A 5,810-nucleotide genomic window follows, 5' to 3' on the forward strand; every position below is an offset into this window, starting at 1 on the left:
TGCTCTGACAAGGAACTCTGGTGGTGCAGTGGTTAAGAGTTTGGCTGCTAACCAAAAGGCTGATTGTTCAAATCCACCAGCTGCTGCTTGGAAACCGTATGGGGCAGTTCTACTCTGTTCTATCACCTCACCTCGTTATGAGTTAAAATTGACTCGGCAGCAACAGGTTTGGTTTTTTTAAGGAGCCCCAAGCTTGCAGGAATGGACTGGCTTTAGCTTTCCTGCCCTGTGCAGTTATTGGCAAGGAGCAGCCTTTCTGAAAATGCTGGGTAATTCGGAGCACAGCAGTTATGGCTAGCAGCTATTTATCCTCTCCATGGTAAAAGATCTGTGAGGTGCATTTTTACGGCTGCCAAAAGTGGACTGGTTAAGAAGGTGCCTTGAATCAGAAAGTCCAGGGTTCAAGTTTCAGGTTTGACACTTTCTACCTGTGTGATAGGGAACAAACAGGCTTTAGAAATTCAGTTTTCTCATCTGCAAACAGGCTAAGAGAGAAATGCCTACATTGTGACATTATTGTAAAGTCATAATGTTACATAAAACACTAAAACAGATCTGGTGCACTCTATAGGTAAAATAAATGGTAATTATTGTGATTATTAACTTAAATTTTATGCTCTTGGTGCCCCAAAATCTCATGTAAACAATCAGAATTCAGTTCAAACCCAGAAGTTTAGCAATTCTACCATCCCCTTTTGTCCAATAAGCAAGTATCTGGTCAACTACTTTTTAACAGAATGCCTCTCCCCCAACACACACACATGCATACAAGTTCCATAGATAAATTGGTCTAATCCCAGCATATATATAAACTTTGAAATGCTTACTAGCCTCTTGGACAGCATTAAGTTCTTCAGAATTTTGAGTCCAGATAAACATATTGATGCTCCCTGAAAAAAAAAATTGAATTTATTAGGGAGACAACTGATTTACTGATATTTCAGAAGGCAAAATAATGCAAGATGCTCTGAAGCAGATACAATTAGTGAACTATAAGACCATTGAATTAGTATATAATAAGCCACAGGTGCAGACTATCTATCCCATGAGGTTGAATCAGTCACAAGGGAATTCTCACTTAGCTCTCTTTGGATCTAGGAACAACAGAGGACATGCTAAAAACAAAAAAACAAAGGACTTCACGAGAAGTCTTGATTTCCCCCAAATCCACTCCAATTTCCCACAAAAATGCAAATAAAGAATTTGATTTTTCCTGTGAATAATGATTTCTCTTTTAACCAAGAATAAGCCAAGACTTTCCAAACACAATCCCGCAAGGGACCCTCAATTATCCATTCCTTTACCATTGGCCTAACCCATATGCCAGCCACTTTTTATGATTCTGGACATCAGAGGTAAGGCGTTATTAGAGTTCAAATGCTTTTAGCATCAAGACGGGTCCCTTTATGAAACGCATGAAGCTCAGCTGACCGGAGTTGGAGCTTCACTGTGGTGTAGGTTAAGCATTCTATTAGGTGATGCTTCCTGGATTTCTAAGTTTTGAAAACTTTTGCCTTTTTTTGTTTTCTTTCTTTATTTTTCTGAGATATGGCTTGCAAGCATAATTATGGCTTTCTTGTGTGATAGTTAGGAAGCCCTGATGGGCTTGTTTTGTTTTATCTGTGTCATATTTGGAAAACCAGAGGTTCCCCATGTAACCTGATGGAAAGGTACCAGCAATTGTATTGCCAGATCATATTTCTCAAAATTCATATTACCAACCAAGAATTTAAACACACTCAATTAGCAAGCATGCATTCCAATACTGAAAACACATGCCATCAAAAAATTTAAAAAAATAAAAATTTGTTAATGAAAGAGTTATAAGGTAGATGGAGTGTCAAATCAACCATTCACTCCATATACTCCTGTATGGTCCCGTTAGGATAAAGGGCAAATTAACTGAACTGAAAACAAGTGAACAAAAACCCTGCTCTAAGTGATAGTAATAGATTCTGAAGATGTAACATAAGCAATATACATCTTTGTAAATGTGAAATCCAGCTCGATATAATAATAGGCTGTAACTCTGTGAGCTGGTGATGTGTCTTTTCTGTAAGATGCATATAGAGGACTGTCTCGATCCTTTGAAATCATGGAAAAAAACAAACATGTATGTACTTACAGATAATCATGTGGCTTGTAACACCTCCATACAGGAAATTTAGCTTATTAGCTTTCCTGAATATCATCTGGCAAGAAATAACAAAAGAAGTCTTGAGAGGAAGTTATGACTCTAGTATAAAAACCCCTCGCCACTGAAGTGGTTATTAATCAGAGACAGATCGAGGGGCAGGCCAGTTGGCTGTGCCCGTAGTACTCAGCTACAATGCTACAATGTCTTTGAAATAAGTAAGGACTTTAGTGCCAGATAATTCAGTTTTTCCATATATACCTTAGTACATAACTGCTGAAAAGCATATTAGACCACTCCTACAAGGATAGAAAATATTCTCATGTAGAAATTAAACCCCCCAAAAGAAGAAAGAAACACAAATGATGACCCCCTCCCACACACCCCTGCTCATTGCTACCAATCTAATGCAGTTGATACTGTTTGTAATTCTCATTATTAGCCCTACAATTCATTGGATAGGGGTTTTCTGAGAACTTCAGTGGTAACCAGGTGACTTTTAAAACGGAATCATGAATGGCCTGATCATGCTCATAGCAAACAAGCTATGTGGTTTGCTATTTAAATTATTAAAATATTAAGCAGTTTTATAATCCTTCCAAGAAGTTCTATGATTCAGAAAATGTCCAATAATAAATGCGTGCATTAAATTCCTTACTATAAAAAGAAAATGATACAAATTTCATGAGCAAAAATTGGTTTCTCTTTGACCTCACTAAATAAACATTAAACACTGTTTGAAAAATAGTTATTCCAGAAGGCTGTCACAATATTAGGTTGTCTAAGGCTCTTATGTATCTTTGATTGACCCTCAATGTCACAAGGATATATTTTCACATGGGTGATGACATATTCATTTTCAATTTAGACTTCAAACACAAAATTATCCTGCAAAGGAGGTGCATAATAACCTTTGCGTGACAGCAGCAATAACACGCTGATTAAAGCAGAGAATGAAGGTGTGAAAGACACAAGTTAAAAGTTAAAAGTTAAGGTACAGAGGTCAGAGAAAACAAGAAAATCATTCTCTTATTTTTATTAATGTAAAGAATAAACAATATATTTGCAAAATATATTGGCAATAAAGTCATCCAGAAAAATTACTTGTTAAAGGATATATTGGGAAATGTACTTTAAAACTCTCAGATGTGGTCTGTGATTAGTCATATGGGCCCTTCAGCCAGAAGAATTGGGTGTGAAACAATAGCAGTGTGGGGTCATGACTTAAAAATCCAGCCTGAACCAGTAAAGAGGCTGTTTCCTGGTCATCCCACAAGGGTGGTGATGTGATCCTTATTTAAAGGGGATTGAAAATGTATCAGACCTTCATGGGTGGTTTCCACAGTCTTTTGTATGTATGCGTATATGACTGTATGTAGGTGGCCTAATTGGTTTGCATTTGACTAGTAACATAAAGCTTGGAAGTTCGAACCCACCCAGTGGTGACATGGAAGAAAGGACTGGCAATCTGCTGCCATAAAGATTACAGCCAAGAAAACCCAAAGGAGCAGTTCTATTCTGTAACACATGGGGTTTCTGTGAGTCAAAATTGACCCAAAGGCAATATGTTTGATTTAGTTTGTATACTAAACTATATATGAAAGAATGTGCATGGTAATTTCCCACAAAATTTTTGTCATCTTTGCAAAGTGAGGAGAAAATAATGTTTAGTTTTATATATTATCTATCATTCTATCTGGAAACCCTGGTGGAGTAGTAGTTAAGAGCTAAGGCTGCTAACAAAAAGTCGGCAGTTCGAATCCACCAGGTGATCCTTGGAAACCCTATGGAGCAGTTCTACTCTCTCCGATAGGGTCGCTGTGAGTCGGAATCAACTCCACGGCAACAGGTTTGTTTGTGTTTATCATTCTAGCTACTCTGTATATATCTACATGTCTCTATCTATCTATCTGTATGTATGTACGAGTATCCTGAAAAAATTCAGCACCCATTAGTATATTTTATAAAATTTAGAATGAAATGCCTTTATAGTAATATATTTTTGAAGCAGTGTCAACATTATCAAAAAGTCATACATAATGACAGAAACCTAAAATATACAATTAGTCACTATGTTTTTTAAACAGGTAGAAAATATACTGCACAGACTATAATCAATGGCAACTAAAAACAGCAATAAAGAGACCAGCTTGATGTAATCCATGGCCAATATACTTGTTTTGATTATTAAAATAACATTTTGAGATCATTACCTATTACATACTATATCCTTTGTGCATAATATATAATAGACATTGTCCTTCGCTAAGGAAAATATGTGGATTCTCCAATGCGAAGTACATTTAGCTTATATTTTTGTAATTTTGTAATCAGTACTAGACAGACAGAAATTTGGTAGACCAATTAAGTTAATTTTCATCAAGATATTTGATTTCTCATAAAATTCTGTGAACAAGATGGGGACATGTGTGCTACATATAATCTTAGATTGGTTCACTCTTGGATACACTTGAGAGTAATTACACAAGGTACATTTTAGAATTCTGCCTTTCACAAACCCTTACTATTTTCATCAGTGATTCAACTGAGGATGTTTATGAAATTCTGTTTCTAAGACTCATAAAAAGGAGTGTAATTATAAATGGCGGAGACTACACTGGATATTTTAAGATTAATTATATAATGATGATAATGAATAACCTTTATTAGACCTAGGAAAACAACCTCAAAATATGGGATCTAGGATACTTACAAAAAACATGTTTGAAAGAAACTTGAGGTTACAACGATAAAATTTTTCAATAGTGTAATGAGGCTAAGAAAAAAGCTTATAAGAATTTAGGTTGTGTTGAATTTGTGTTGGTTGGATCACACTTGATACGTTGTTTAGCTCCTAAGATATCATGAAAAATATTTGTTGTTAGGTGTCATTGAGTAGGTTCCGACTTATAGGGACCCTATGTACAATAGAACAAAATACTAACTGGTCCTGCACCATTCTCACAATCCTTGCTATGTTTCAGCCCATTGTTGCAGCCACTGCATCAATCCATTTCACAGAACACCTTCCTCTTTTTCGCTGATCCTCTACTTTACCAAACATGATGTCCTTCTTCAGGGACGGATCTCTCTTGATAACATGTCCAAAGTATGTGGATGAAGTCACGCCATCCTTGCTTCTAAGGAGAATTCTGGCTGTACTTCTTCCAAGACAGATTTGCTTGTTGTTCTGGCAGACCATGGTATATTCAATATCCTTCACCAACACCATAATTCAAACGCATCAATTCTAAGATCATTACATCATCTCTATAGTTTGTTACTAGAGAGGTTTCTCTGATTGTGTAGAGCACCAAAAACCATGAGGAGGAGGCATAGTGTTCTCTCTTAAACATGTTGGCTCTTGGTGTTGCTTCACTGCAACTTCCATTTGCCATTGATGATCATTCTTTTCTTCCCTTCAGGAGAGTAAGAGGGAGAGGGCACAGTCTGAGAAAAAAAAAAAAAAAGGAAAGGCATCAGTTCTTCTTCCATCTTTATTCATTGTCCACCATTCCCATGCATATGAGGCGATTGAAAATTCCATGGCTTGGGTCAGGTGCACCTTAGCCCTCAAAGAGATATTTTTGCTTTTTAACACTTTGAAGAGGTCTTTTGCAGTAGATTTGCCCAATGCAGTGTGTCTTTTGATTTCTTGACTGCTGCTTCCATGGGT

The 5,810-nt window shown here is 36.6% G+C and overlaps 1 pseudogene; it reads left to right on the forward strand.

Annotated features, from left to right (window-relative positions):
* The first annotated feature begins 5,386 nt into the window (after positions 1-5,386).
* LOC111818995 (uncharacterized) lies at positions 5,387-5,589 on the forward strand (annotated as a pseudogene).
* The last annotated feature ends 221 nt before the right edge of the window (positions 5,590-5,810 follow it).

Source organism: Trichechus manatus, unplaced genomic scaffold, assembly GCF_000243295.1.
Source record: "Trichechus manatus latirostris isolate Lorelei unplaced genomic scaffold, TriManLat1.0 scaffold00114, whole genome shotgun sequence".
Lineage (NCBI taxonomy): Eukaryota > Metazoa > Chordata > Mammalia > Sirenia > Trichechidae > Trichechus > Trichechus manatus.